A 14,624-nucleotide genomic window follows, 5' to 3' on the forward strand; every position below is an offset into this window, starting at 1 on the left:
CGCCGTTGTTTCAACAGCGCGTCCAACAGCTTACCAACCGAGTAAAGCAGTTTTGGAGAATTTATGTTTTTTATGCAAGCAGCTGGGGCACAAAAAGGATCAGTGTCCCCAATTACTTAAAAAGCCGAGTTCTGGAACCAACAAGGGAACTAAAGTAGCTGTGGTCCAGAGACCCCATGACTTCGAAGAACCGGGAGGGCAGTCGTCTCCAGAAATTTCTTGTTGGTCTTCCTCAGCTTCCAGTTCAGAGAATGACTGGGAATTTTCGGCTCCTTGTGCTGAAAACGGCCCTGTCACCTCGAGAAGCAGCGCTTTAAAAGCTCTTGCGGTGAGTGTTATTCAACCGGGACTGGGAAAGGAGAAAGGGGGAGAAAAGGTGTAGCCATCCCCTGAAGAGCCCCATCATGGTGGGAAGGGAGAGAAAGAACGACTCCCTGAAGACAGCGCTAGCTATCCATGTTTGCCTGGTCAAGCTGCTTGGTCCAACAAAATGTAAGGCTGGCAGGGGGTACCTCACCTAGATACATCTTCACTTTAGACTGCATGCATCTCCAGCAGGGTGGAGAACGTGCAGCCCCCCAGAAGCTGCTGGACTTCAACTCCTATCAGTGCTGACCAGCATGGCCAGGAACAATGACAGTTGTAGTCCAACAGCATCTGGAGGGCCACAGGTTCCCCCATCCGTTATCTAAAGGTACTTGCAAAAAGAGGAGGTTCAGAGGAGAGCAACAAAGATGATCAGGGGACTGGAAACAAAGCCCTATGAGGACAGACTGAAAGAACTGGGCATGTTTAGCCTGGAGAAGAGAAGACTGAGGGGACATATGATAGCACTCTTCAAGTACATGAAATGTTGTCACACAGAGGAGGGCCGGGATCTCTTCTCGATCGGTCCAGAGTGCAGGACACGGAATAATGGGCTCAAGTTGCAGGAAGCCAGATTTCAACTGGACACCAGAAAAAAATTCCTAACTGTTAGAGCCATATGACAATGGAACCAATTACCTAGAAAGGTAGTGGACTCTCAGATACTGGAGGCATTCAAGAGGCAGCTGGACAACCACCTGTTGGGAATGCTTTGATTTGGATTCCTGCATTGAGCAGGGGGCTGGACTCGATGGCCTTGTAGGCCCCTTCCAACTCTATGATACTATAAGCCAAAATGCCAGTATAGTGTGTCACAACTATTCCCTGCACCCTATAATTAGCTATTCTGGAAATATTTGTTTATTTAAAATATTAAAGTATTATATGTTTAAAATAATAAAACATTTCTAAATGTGACTGAGCTGCAGTTATTTAGAAGGACAACCAGATTCATAGAATCATAGAGTTGGAAGGGGTCTTAAGAACATAAGAAGAGCCTGCTGGATCAGGCCAGTGGCCCATCTAGTCCAGCATCCTGTTCTCACAGTGGCCAACCGGGTGCCTGGGGGAAGCCCGCAAGCAGGACCCGAGTGCAAGAACACTCTCTCCTCCTGAGGCTTCCGGCAACTGGTCTTCAGAAGCATGCTGCCTCTGACTAGGGTGGCAGAGCACAGCCATCATGGCTAGTAGCCATTGATAGCCCTGTCCTCCATGAATTTGTCTAATCTTCTTTTAAAGCCATCCAAGCTGGTGGCCATTACTGCATCTTGTGGGAGCAAATTCCATAGTTTAACTATGCGCTGAGTAAAGAAGTCCTTCCTTTTGTCTGTCCTGAATCTTCCAACATTCAGCTTCTTTGAATGTCCACGAGTTCTAGTATTATGAGAGAGGGAGAAGAACTTTTCTCTATCCACTTTCTCAATGCCATGCATAATTTTATACACTTCTATCATGTCTCCTCTGACCCGCCTTTTCTCTAAACTAAAAAGCCCCAAATGCTGCAACCTTTCCTCGTAAGGGAGTCGCTCCATCCCCTTGATCATTCTGGTTGCCCTCTTCTGAACCTTTTCCAACTCTATAATATCCTTTTTGAGATGAGGCGACCAGAACTGTACACAGTATTCCAAATGCGGCCGCACCATAGATTTATACAACGGCATTATGATATCGGCTGTTTTATTTTCAATACCTTTCCTAATTATCGCTAGCATGGAATTTGCCTTTTTCACAGCTGCCGCACACTGGGTTGACATTTTCATCGTGCTCTCCACTACAACCCCGAGGTGTCTCTCCTGGTCGGTCACCGCCAGTTCAGACCCCATGAGCGTATATGTGAAATTAAGATTTTTTGCTCCAATATGCATAATTTTACACTTGTTTATATTGAATTGCATTTGCCATTTTTCCGCCCATTCACTCAGTTTGGAGAGGTCTTTTTGGAGCTCTTCGCAATCCCTTTTTGTTTTAACAACCCTGAACAATTTAGTGTCGTCAGCAAACTTGGCCACTTCACTGCTCACTCCTAATTCTAGGTCATTAATGAACAAGTTGAAAAGTACAGGTCCCAATACCGATCCTTGAGGGACTCCACTTTCTACAGCCCTCCATTGGGAGAACTGTCTGTTTATTCCTACTCTCTGCTTTCTGCTTCTTAACCAATTCCTTATCCACAAGAGGACCTCTCCTCTTATTCCATGACTGCTAAGCTTCCTCAGAAGCCTTTGGTGAGGTACCTTGTCAAACGCTTTTTGAAAGTCTAAGTACACTATGTCCACTGGATCACCTCTATCTATATGCTTGTTGACACTCTCAAAGAATTCTAATAGGTTACTGAGACAGGACTTTCCCTTGCAGAAGCCATGCTGGCTCTGCTTCAGCAAGGCTTGTTCTTCTATGTGCTTAGTTAATCTAGCTTTAATAATACTTTCTACCAGTTTTCCAGGGACAGAAGTTAAGCTAACTGGCCTGTAATTTCCGGGATCCCCTCTGGATCCCTTTTTGAAGATTGGCGTTACATTTGCCACTTTCCAGTCCTCAGGCACGGAGGAGGACCCGAGGGACAAGTTACATATTTTAGTTAGCAGATCAGCAAAGAACTCAGCAAATTCATGTGCGGCAGGAAAGATCCAGCATTCAAGATGGTTCCCAGGCTTATAAAATGTGGGTCCTAAGTGCCATCTTTGGGATCCCCTGGGAACCCACTTTTTTGGTGAGACTTTGGGGGGATTTGTGTTTGTTTGGGCCCTGGGTGAGAGCCAGGGTGCATTGGTGGAGTCCTGCGTGGGACCCAGGAGGTGGAGAGGGGAAGTGTGAAGGAATTTGTGTTGGTATTTATTTATTAATAATTTGTATCGTGTATGTATTTTTTGTATTACTGTTTTATTGTGCATTTTTATAATACGTACTTGTTTTATTTCTCTGTACACCGCTTAGAGATCTTTTTATATATTAAGCAGTATAGAAATAGTCTAAATAAAATAAAATAAAAATAAAATTTCACATTTGAGTTCTTTGAGAACTCTCGGGTGGATGCCATCTGGGCCCGGTGATTTGTCAGTTTTTATATTGTCCATTAAGCTTAGAACTTCCTCTCTCGTTACCACTATTTGTCTCAGTTCCTCAGAATCCCTTCCTGCAAATGTTAGTTCAGGTTCAGGGATCTGCCCTATATCTTCCACTGTGAAGACAGATGCAAAGAATTCATTTAGCTTCTCTGCAATCTCCTTATCGTTCTTTAGTACACCTTTGACTCCCTTATCATCCAAGGGTCCAATTGTCTCCCTAGATGGTCTCCTCCTTTGAATGTATTTATAGAATTTTTTGTTGTTGGTTTTTATGTTCTTAGCAATGTGCTCCTCAAAATCTTTTTTAGCATCCCTTATTGTCTTCTTGCATTTCTTTTGCCAGAGCTTATGTTCTTTTTTATTTTCTTCATTCGGACAAGACTTCCATTTTCTGAAGGAAGACTTTTTGCCTCTAAGAGCTTCCTTGACTTTGCTCGTTAACCATGCTGGCATCTTCTTGGCCCTGGCGGTACCTTTTCTGATCTGCGGTATGCACTCCAGTTGAGCTTCTAATATAGTGTTTTTAAACAACTTCTAAGCATTTTCGAGTGATGTGACCCTCTGGACTTTGTTTTTCAGCTTTCTTTTTACCAATCCCTTCATTTTTGTGAAGTTTCCTCTTTTGAAGTCAAATGTGACCGTGTTGGATTTTCTTGGCAATTGGCCAGTTACATGTATGTTTAATTTAATAGCACTGTGGTCACTGCTCCCAATCGGTTCAACACCACTTACATCTCGCACCAGGTCCCGGTCCCCACTGAGGATTAAGTCCAGGGTTGCCGTCCCTCTGGTCGGTTCCATGACCAACTGATCTAGGGAATAGTCATTTAGAATATCTAGAAACTTTGCTTCTTTGTCATGACTGGAACACATATGCAGCCAGTCTATGTCCGGGTAGTTGAAGTCACCCATTACTACCACATTTCCTAGTTTGGATGCTTCCTCAATTTCATATCTCATCTCAAGGTCTCCCTGAGCATTTTGATCAAGGGGACGATAGATCGTTCCCAGTATTAAGTCCCTCCTGGGGCACGGTATCACCACTCACAACGATTCTGTGGAGGAGTCTGCCTCTTTTGGGGTTTCGAGCTTGCTGGATTCAATGCCTTCTTTCACGTATAGAGCGACTCCGCGACCAATACGTCCTTCCCTGTCCTTCCGATATAGTTTATATCCAGGGATAACCGTATCCCACTGGTTTTCTCCATTCCACCAGGTCTCCGTTATGCTCACTATATCAATGCTCTTCTCTAAGACCAAGCACTCCAGTTCTCCCATCTTGGTTCGGAGGCTCCTAGCATTAGCGTACAGGCACTTGTAAGCAGTGTCTCTCTTCAAGTGTCTTTGGCACTTGTGGTTAGGCCTGTGGTAATTTTGCTCTTCTGAATTTATATCCTGTGCCCCTGCTCTCACAATGCCTACTTCTAGGCCTACCCCTTTTAAAATTTCATCATTTCTTTGGTTTTTATCCCAGGGGGGAGGTTTATTCCGAACCGGACCTTTCTCAGCTCCTGTCGGGTTTCCCCCCTCAGTCAGTTTAAAAGCTGCTCTGCCACCTTTTTAATTTTAAGTGCCAGCAGTCTGGTTCCATTCTGGTTCAAGTGGAGCCCGTCCCTTTTGTACAGGCCCGGCTTGTCCCAAAATGTTCCCCAGTGCCTAACAAATCCAAACCCTTCCACCCGACACCATCGTCTCATCCACGCATTGAGACTGCAAAGCTCGGCCTGTCTGGCTGGTCCTGCGCGTGGAACCGGTAGCATTTCAGAGAAAGCCACCTTGGAGGTCCTGGCTTTCAGCATCCTACCTAGCAACCTAAATTTTGCTTCCAGGACCTCACGGCTGCATTTCCCCATGTCGTTGGTGCCAACGTGCACCACGACCACTGACTCCTCCCCAGCACTGTCTACCAAACTATCTAAACGACGGGCGATATCCGCAACCTTCGCACCAGGCAGGCAAAACACCTTGCGGTCTACACGCCCATCACACACCCCACTGTCTATGTTCCTAATGATCGAATCACCCACTACAAGGATCCCTCCACCCCCTGGAGATATATCCTCGGCACGAGAGGATAGCTGCTCATCCCCCAAGGAATGGGTCCCTTCTAAGGGATCGTTTCCCTCTTCCTCAGCTGGATGCTCTCCTTCCCCGAGACCATCGTTCTCCATGATAGCAGGAGAGCTATCATCCTTGGAGTGGGACACAGCTATAACGTCCCTGAAGGCCTCCTCCACACACCTCTCTGCCTCTCTCAGCTTTTCCAGGTCCGCCACCTTGGCCTCAAGGAAATGAAGTCGTTCCCGGAGAGCCAGGAGCTCATTGCACCGAGAGCACACCCACGACTTCTGTCCAACAGGCAGATAGTCGTACATGCTGCAGGCTGTGCAAAACACTGGAAAGCCCCCACACCCCTGCTGGCTTCTTACCTGCATAGTTTTGTTTAAGGTTTATTACGTCAATGGGTTGGAGACTGCGGTTTAGTTGAGGTCAGGGAACAGACGGGCAGAGTAGGGGGCCCTGGCCTCCTTGCCCTGCTGCCAAACTCGCTCTGCTGCTTAACTCGCCTTGACGCTTTGTCAGCTGGGGCTCCCTCTAGCTCGTGGAGCAGGCTCCCTCGCTAGGGTGCTCTGACTTTATATGTGTGGCTGGTTCCTCCCAGCTACTGCTGCCAGCCAATGATGTGTTACTTGAGGCTGATGGCTATCAGCTGGGGCTTACCTCTTTAGTATTCTCTCAGGCTTCCTTCCTTTGAAGGCAGGAAGGCAGGCTTCCTTCCTTCCTGAGCGAGGGGCGGGGCTGTTTAAGCTTTTGACTGCTTTTAATCTAATCAAGGGGCTGCGACTTCCAGGCAAGTCTTTTGTGTTTGTTGTTTTCCCACCTAGAACAGCCTGACCTTTCTTTAACCTAGGGAAACAGAGCTTGTGGTTGTGTTTCAGGAAGGGTGAAGCTGCCCTTTTTAGCAAGGACTGAGCTGACTCTCTCCCTGTATGTGTCGGTGGAGTTTCCTTTTCCCCCTTCTCTCCGACTGGAATTTAGCCTTGTTTACAGTGTCCCCTGAAGCTTTCCTGCTAGGGTGGTGTTGAAAACTAGCTTTCTATAGGCTTCCTTCTCCTAGGATCTGTCTCCTAAGATATAGGTTCTTTCAGGATTTGGCTCCTAGCTCAGGGTGACCTTGGGCTGCCCTTATTACTTATTGCTCTGAGCTGTTTTACTTCAATTAAATAATGGAATAAATGGGAGCTACTTACCCTCTTTTCGCTCTGCTGCTTAACTCGCCTTGACGCTTCGTCAGCTGGGGCTCCCTCTAGCACGTGGAGCTAGCCTTGTAGGCCATCGAGTCCAACCCCCTGCTCACAGCAGGAAATCCACAGCTAGAGCATCTCCTGCAGATAGCTGTCCAGCCTCTGCTTGAAGACATCCAGCGAAGGGGATCCCACCACCTCCCTAGGCAGTCGGTTCCATTGCTGAACTGCCCTTACTGTCAAGAAGTTCCTTCTCATGTCCAATCTGAATCTACGCTCCTGCAACTTAAAACCATTAGACCTAGTCCTACCCTCTGGGGCAGCAGAGAACAAATCTGTACCCTCCTCTATGTGACAGCCCTTCAGGTACTTAAAGAGTGCAATCATGTCACCCCTCAGCCTTCTCTTCACCAGACTGAACATGCCAAGTTGCTTCAACCTTTCCTCATAAGACTTGTTCTCCATACCGGCTATCATCCTCGTCGCCCTCTTCTGAACCTGCTCCAACTTATCTATATCTTTCTTAAAATGAGGTGCCCAGAACTGAACGCAGTATTCCATATGAGGCCTGACTAATGCAGAATATAGTGGGACTATTACTTCCCTCAACCTGGAAACTATAGCTCTGTTTATGCAGCCCAAAACCGTGTTTGCCTTTTTTGCCGCAGCATCACACTGCTGGGTCATGTTCAACTTGCGATCCACTACAATTCCAAGGTCCTTCTCACATGCACTACTGCTAAGCCGGGTATTTCCCATCCTGTACCCGTGCATTTTGTTTTTGTGGCCTAAATGCAGAACCTTGCATTTGTCTTTATTGAATTTCATTTTATTAATTTCAGCCCAATTTCCTAGTCTATCCAGGTCCCTTTGGATTTTATTCCTGTCTTCCATTGTGTTAACTATCCCTCCCAGTTTTGTATCATCCACAAACTTCATAAGGCTTCCTTCCACCCTGTCATCTAAGTCATTGATAAAAATGTTGAAGAGTATTGGCCCTAGGACAGAACCCTGTGGCACTCCACTCGAAACCTCCTTCCAGTCCGAAGCAGAGCCACCGACGACCACTCTTTGAGTACGGTTTTCCAACCAGTTGTGAATCCACCTGACAGTATTTCCATCTAGTCCGCATTTGACCAGTTTGCTCATCAAAAGGTCGTGGGGGACTTTGTCAAACACTTTGCTGAAATCTAGATAGATGACATCTACAGCATTTCCACCATCTACTAAGCTAGTGACCCGATCAAAAAAAGAGATGAGATTAGTTTGACAGGATTTTTTCTTGACAAACCCATGCTGGCTCCTACTAATCACAGCATTGTCATCTAGATAGTTGCCAATGGACTCTTTTATTATCTGTTCTAATATCTTTCCCGGTACTGAAGTCAGACTGACTGGCCTGTAATTTCCCGGATCTTCTTTTTTACCCTTTTTAAAGAGCGGGACGACGTTTGCCCGTCTCCAATCCTCTGGCACCTCTCCCGTTCTCCAGGATTTCTCAAAGATGATGGCAAGAGGTTCCGAGAGTACATCAGCAAGTTCCTTCAATACTCGGGGATGCAGTTCATCAGGCCCTGGAGATTTGAACTCATTTAGGTTAACTAGGTATTTCCTGACTATTTCCTTATCAATCTTGAACTGCAATCCCGACCCCTTACTGAGATTGCTACCGATGCAAGGTTGCACACTGTTCCCTTTTTGGGAGAAAACGGAGGCAAAATAGGTGTTGAGCAGTTCTGCCTTTTCTTTGTTATCTGTCAACATTTTGCCATCCTCATTGAGCAGCAGTCCCACCATTTCCTTGGTCTTTCTCTTGCTTCGAACATATCTGAAAAACCCCTTTTTATTGTTCCTCGCTTCCCTCGCCAGCCTGAGCTCATTCTGGGTTTTAGCTTTCCTTACGCTATTCCTGCAAGCCCGAGCCGCTCATCGGTACTCTTCCTTGGTGATGCATCCTTCCTTCCATTCTTTATACATGCTCTTTTTTATTTTTACCTCCTCTACCAGTCTTCCGTGTAGCCACATTGGCTTTTTCCGATGTCTTCCGTTTTTCTTCCTCTTTGGGATTGTTTGCGATTGCGCTTTTTGTAATACCTTCATGAACTCCCATGCTTCTTGGGCTCCTTTTTTCTTTAGTCTATCTAGCCACGGGATCCTACCCATCATTTCCCTGAGCTTGCTAAAATCGGCTTTCCTGAAATCCAAGGTCCATATTTGACTATATTCTTCTTTGACTTTCCCCAGAATCACGAATTCCAGCATTATGTGGTCACTTTCCCCCAAGGTACCGACTGCTTTAATTCCCGTGACCAATTCGTCCCTGTTAGTTAAGATCAGGTCCAGGATTGCTGATCCCCTTGTTCCTTCTTCTACTTTTTGAAAGAGGAAATTATCAGCAAGGCCCATCAGGAATTTGTTGGAGGTTTTGTGCTTCGCAGAGTTCATCACTATTATTTCTTGCCTCCTTGATTTCAGAGATTTGTTTGAGAAAGGCCTCATCTACCACCTCTTCTTGGCCAGGGGGTCTGTAGTAGACACCTACTACCATGTCGGTTTTATTTGTTTCTCCATTTATTTTTACCCAAATGGTCTCTACCGGACCACTTTGTTCGCTCTCTTGGATTTCCATAGAGGTGTATTTGTCTTTGACGTATAACACTACTCCCCCTCCTTTTCTGTTGCTTCTATTCTTTCTGTAGAGTTTATATCCTTGAATGGCTATATTTATCCCCTGCTCCCACCCTTCTTCAACTATTTTTGCAATGACATTCCTTCTTGATAGCCTTTGATGCTTCAACAAGTAAATAAAAGGGAGTTTCGCAGAAGAAAACGTTTTCTTTTTCTTCCTCTTCCAAACTTATTAGACAGCTGACCTGTTATCACCCCAGATATGAGCTAGTTAAAAATCAAGTTATGATTTGGTGTCAGGCAAATCAGAGACCATATAACCTGCACTGAAAATACCTGAACTCAGCAGCAAAATAACCTAAATCTTGCACCAAAAAAAGTAGGACTCTGTAACCCTCTATACACAGGTTGCACATTAATTCCCGTATATTCAATTTGATGTTGGCCTCAGGGCAGAGGTTAGGCCTGTGGGGACATTTGGAGTGTTGAGCAACTGATGTTAGTGAAACCCCTCTGGTACCTTATATTCCTCACCCATCACCACTACCACCCTGAGAGACAGACAGAACAAAGAAGAGGATGCACAAACTTCCCTTTCCCAAGAGATCTGTGTAAAATCTGGATCCAGTAGAATTAATCTGACCCTTGAAAAGCACATAGAGTTGAAAGAAGAAGGGGGGAAGAGTGTCACTCTTCCAACTTCCTCTTTCAGCTCTATGAACTTTTCCAGGGAGGAAAGGGTAACCACCCTTGTAGACAGCAGGGAAAGGTCTCACTGGTGCCATGGAACCCACACCTTAAGAGTATCTACAATACAAACTGTCACTGATTTAAGTCATTCTCTCTCCCCAGGAACTCTGTGAGGGGGGCTGTAGATCTTTTTGACAAGAGATCTTACCACCTTCACTAAATTATAACTCCCAGATTGGGGAAAGTTACATGATAGCTGAACTGGTGTACTAACTGATATTAAAAAACATTTTAGTATCAATAGACCTAATCAGCATGATTCCATGTTTGTTTACTTGGAGTAAGTTCCACTGAGTTCAGTGGGGCTTATTTCCAAGAAAGTGTGCCTCAAATGGCAGCCTCAGACTGTTTCCCTCCCTCTCAGCTCTTGTATTCCCCCTGCCTATGCAATGACGTTTGCCTGCAAAGTCCATGCAGATGATCCAGCTAGTTCACATCACAAAGCAAGCCTTGGGAGGCTACCTGCAATCACTTGAGAGGCTACCTACAATCTCGTCCTTGGCTGATTCTCAATCAGCACAGACAGGCTGAGGGCAGCAGAGAACACAAGCTTCCACCACCTTAATAAACATTCCTCAGAGAAACAAGCAAATATTTCCTTCAGAAAAGAAAGGCACTCTGCACAAGAGAGTCCTGTTGCGCTCAGGTCCTGCTTTTCAGATTCCCATATGCATTTGGTTGGCCAATGTGGGAACAGGATTCCAGACTAGATGGGCCACTGGCCTGATCCAGCTGGGCTCTTCTTATATTTACATGCACTGAGGTACTTTCCCCTCCCCCCAACAATGAATGAAATGTCATTTTCATTCTCCTCAGGAAAATGAACTCTGCATGTGACCCAAGATAGCAGCATTGTTTAAAGCAAAAATGAGAAGCCCTGCTTTACTGAGTTGTAAAGATCTTGGAAGGGGGCTGTTGTTATATGCCTTCAAGTTGATTCCGACTTACGGCAACCCTATGAATCCTTTTTTTGGTTGTATTCATCGGGTTTTCATGGTAAGAGGTATTCAGAGGAGGTTTACCATTGCCTCCCTCTGAGGCTAGTCCTCCCCAGCTGGCTAGGGCCTGCTCAGCTTGCCACAGCTGCACAAGCCAGCCCCTTCCTTGTCCCCAACTGCCAGCTGGGGGGCAACTGGGCTGCTTGGGACTCTACAGCTTGCCCACGGCTGCACAGGTGGCAGGGCCCGTAACCCCTGAGCCACTCCCTGTGGGGGTGATCTTTAGCTGGCCCTTGACGCCCAGGAGACACGAGCGGGGATTTGAACTCACAGACTCTGGACTCCCAGTCAGGCTCTCCTCCCCACTGTGCTATACCAGCTGTCATCTTGGAAGGGGGAATCTCTAACAATTGGATTGCTTTCAAACTCAAGAGAACCTTGCGAACCTTCTTTGCAACAGAAACACATCTGACATAGGTTGAACGTTATCTCAGTTTCTGCTGGCACTTTCTCTTATTGCCTTATGATAATGTGTTTATGCTGTTCTAAAAAAAACTCTAAAGGAAGAAAGAAAAAGGTACATTAGTCTTTAAACCATTTTTGCTGGAATTCCACGAACGCCCTTTCAAATCAGGACATACCGCACTGAAATCGTTCAGCCATTTATTCTAATAAGGCCATGTTCTCAGATTAGGAGCATGGGTAAGAAAAAGCCTCCAGCTAGGGTTATACCAGCATCTGTAACAGCTTTTGGATCACAACCAAGAAGAAGAAGAATGGGGGGGGGGAGAGAGAAGAAAGAAATCTTCTTTTATGTATGTCTAGACACTGCTTCTCCAGAAATAAACCTGGCATCTGGTATGTCTCCCAAGGCTATTGCGGAAAGGTGATAATTAGGCTAAGGCAGAAACTGGGTCTCTGCCAGCCCTACCTCACACTAAATCCTCCAGGGTTTTTCTGCATCTCTCACACCAGCGGTTTCCTTTGCTCTCTTTCGCCAACTGTTGCAAAGTGGGATTCAGAAAACAATGAGAAAAGGGTGTGTGGAAACACCTAATTAACCAAATTATATTCAGCAATTCACCCTCATTGTTTGCTGCAAAACCTGCACGATCAACAGAAGGCGGGAAATAATGTTTTCAACAGGTTAGAATCAAGACAACAAGTTTGTTGTCTTGTACGGCACGGCATCGTTCACACTCAGTGGCTGCATTCACACGACATGGGCTTAGCGTGCATGAACCAGTCGCCCTTCTTCGTTCCTCCCCACTAGCCCTAGAAAGAAGTAAGTCACAACCCTGGCTTAGCATTATGTTCAAGTCAGGGATCATGGTATGTTTCACTCCAAGCAGTGATAAGCCAAGGTTTGTTCTTGGCTTACTAAGCATCATTGGTTTGGAGCAAGCAAAACAAGAGTCCTGGTTCTGATGTAATAGTAAGCCCAGGATCATGGTCTGTATGCTAGCAGAAAGCAGCAAAACAGACTAGATAGATGTGTTCTTGGTCAGGCTCCCAATTTTATCCTCGCAACAACCCTATGAGGTAGGTTAGGCTGAGAGACAGTGAGTAGCCCAAAGATACCCAGTGAACTTCATGGCCAAGCAGGGATTTGAACTATGGTCTCCCAGGTCCCAGTTCAACACTCTAACCACTTCACCACACTGGCTCTTTATTGTGACTGGCTTTACTGTGATGTGTGAGCTGGCCAGTGCCATAGTACACAATCAGGGAGCACATGAAGGGTCCTGGAAAAGGGTGGGCGTGGTTTTCCTGGAATACCTGCAATGAGTTCTGGGTGTCTTATGTCCCTGAAGTGTTGGACTAGTATGGATGAATCCTAACTAATGTACGGCTAACTAAGACTAGCATGATAAAGCCACATAACCAAAAATTCATTGCTAGGCATCTTTCCTTTAAAAACAAAATTTAAAACAAAACTGGCAACCATATAACTATATGATGCACAAATATTTGGAACAATATGTGCAGTTTTGGTTACCCCATCTCAAAAAAGGAGGCAGAAGAGGTGGATAAGGTAAAGAAAATGGCTACAAAAAGATCAGAGTGATCAGAGTGATGAAGCATCATCCCTGCAGGTAAGACTCAGTGGTGGCTGGTGCCCATTGGGACTGGTGGGGCAGAAGGAAGGCAGCCCAACAGTCAGTGAAGCCAGAGTCAATGGCAGGTGGAACTGACTAATTCCAGTTTGTTCCCATTCTCCTCCCTGCTGTGTTCTACAAAACTGAGATTAAAGAGGAGGAAGCTGACAGCCAGGGCCACCCCCTGGGCTAGTTGTAAGTAAGAAGGCAGGCAGGCAGGTGGGGCTGGCTGAAGGCAGGTTGAGGTTGGTGGGGCAGCGCCCCATTCTCCCTAAGGGAGCAACCTCCACTGGTAAAGTTGTTGGTTCTTCTTAGTTTTTTGGGGAGGAGACATTAAGTAAGGAAGGACACGATGGGGGTTTATAAAGTTATGCAGTAAATAGCAAGGAATTCTTACTCTCTGATTCTCTCTCAAAACAGTAGAACTTGGCACCATCCAATGAGACTGAGCAACAGATTCTGGACAAACAGAAGGACATACATCTTAATACAAATCACAGTTACTAATTGTATGGTATTCAATGTCACCAGCAAGCTTAGGTAGGGTTTTAAGAGCATTGGATAGTAAAAGTGATAAACCTTGAAAGATAAACACAGAGTATAACAAAGGCAGTATAACTTTCAGAATGGAGCTTCTAAAGGTTGACTAGCTACTACTGAAGAGAAGAGTGGTCTTTTGATGAAGTACATAAACCACTTATTGCCAAATGCATTGGGTATTGCTATGTCGCAGCATGCCCAAATTAAGTAAGAAACTCCCTGCACCATTAATCACTCTAGAAACATATATGGAGTGAAAACAAGCTATGCCTCTTACACATGCAAGGCCTCTCAAGCTCAGGGCTTGGCAGACAATGAAAGCTGAGCCACACCTATTTCTTACTTGCAAACCACAAAGTCCAACTGACAAGTTATTACAAACCAGTGTCAGCTGTGCACGCAGTGGGGGTTTCCCACACACACACATCTTTTTCTTTCTGTTCAACGATGAGATCACAAGTCTTACTACTCAAAGTCCAAATGTGAGTCAGAAACACCGTGACAAAAAGAAACAACCCCCTCACCAAGATCATTTACAAAGCAAAGAGTGCAAGATGTATAGCCACCTCCCCTAAATTATGGCTGTATTTCTCCCACAGCTAATGTTGGAATGATGGAATTAAGGCCTGGAAGGTGCTTAGATGCCATCTACCTGACACCATCCCAAATTTTCAATGCAATTAAACTGCTTATCACGGATGTGTTGACCGCAAGTGATTCCCTCCATACAGAAAGCTAGATATTTAAGGCTAAGCTAGAATTGTTTTCTCTGACATGTTAATTTTCTATGTGCATGGATATGTGGTCATTTTTAACTTTTATAGTTTCCCCCCAAAGAATTCTGGGAACTGTAGTTAGATGAGGATGCTGAGAACGCTCTGTTAGAGGCCCTCCCTCATAGAACTTCTGTTCCCAGGATTCCCTAAGGATAGAAATGTCTGTTAGACCATACTCTGGCTGTTATCGTCTGTATACTTAGTACAGAGCAAGCCC

The 14,624-nt window shown here is 45.5% G+C and overlaps 1 protein-coding gene across 5 annotated transcripts in view; it reads right to left on the reverse strand.

The window, feature by feature from the left end:
* Positions 1–14,624, reverse strand: part of FRAS1 (Fraser extracellular matrix complex subunit 1) — a 416,443-nt gene that overhangs the window by 129,950 nt on the left and 271,869 nt on the right. The window lies entirely within an intron of this gene.

Source organism: Rhineura floridana, chromosome 9 (genome assembly GCF_030035675.1).
Source record: "Rhineura floridana isolate rRhiFlo1 chromosome 9, rRhiFlo1.hap2, whole genome shotgun sequence".
Lineage (NCBI taxonomy): Eukaryota > Metazoa > Chordata > Lepidosauria > Squamata > Rhineuridae > Rhineura > Rhineura floridana.